Here is a 627-nt window from a genome sequence, read left to right as displayed (position 1 = left end):
GAGTTAAGACCCCAGCGTTGTCTGCCCCTTTTGAGAGAAGAAGCCAATTCACCCCGGTGACAACAGCAACGGGTACCCAGATCGAAGCCTCTAACCCGGCCAGTCTTCCGCCCCTGACTTGCCCTCCCCTTCCTCCAGTCTCACCTCAACCCTCCCCACCCTTCCCGAAGGGGCTCCGTACCTGATGCTCCTCGAGCTCCTGCACTAGCACCTGAGCAAAAGGGAAACACAGAGATGAGGAGCAGCTCGGGCCAACAACCCATTCCTCCCTCCACACTTAAAGCCCAGCCACTGACTATTTGACTAGTCAAGGCCGGCCTATCCCTCACCCTCAGCGGAACTGCTCGTCCCGCTGCCTCGATTTCCCCACTGGGACCATTCACCACGACTCCCAGATCTCTTTCTTCCCCTTACCTGAGCGGATTTGTTGCAGGGTCCAGACTGCAAGAACCTAGCGATCAGGTAATACAGCTCTGGGGAAGAAGGGGGAAAAGAGGTTGAGAGGGATGAAGAGAAGAGAAATAGAAGCTTTTTCAAAAGAAACTGACAGCCTTCCCGCTAAGCCCCCATTCCCTTAGCACCCCCCACCCCCCGACACAGCTACCCACCGGCTTCGATCTGGGTAGG

At 56.6% G+C, this 627-nt stretch overlaps 1 long non-coding RNA gene across 1 annotated transcript; it reads right to left on the bottom strand.

Moving 5' to 3' along the window:
- Nucleotides 1-181: 181 nt before the first annotated feature.
- LOC108525113 (uncharacterized) lies at nt 182-627 on the bottom strand. The gene is made up of 3 exons (XR_001884218.1): nt 609-627; nt 415-473; nt 182-211 (listed from the first exon to the last, which is right to left on the bottom strand). It is a non-coding gene; the product is annotated as an uncharacterized LOC108525113 (long non-coding RNA).

This window comes from Rhinopithecus bieti, unplaced genomic scaffold, assembly GCF_001698545.2.
Source record: "Rhinopithecus bieti isolate Rb0 unplaced genomic scaffold, ASM169854v2 scaffold_5414, whole genome shotgun sequence".
NCBI classification, from domain to species: Eukaryota; Metazoa; Chordata; class Mammalia; order Primates; family Cercopithecidae; genus Rhinopithecus; species Rhinopithecus bieti.
The sequence above is the reverse complement of the archived record's forward strand: the minus strand, read 5'-3'. Positions and strand labels throughout refer to the sequence as shown.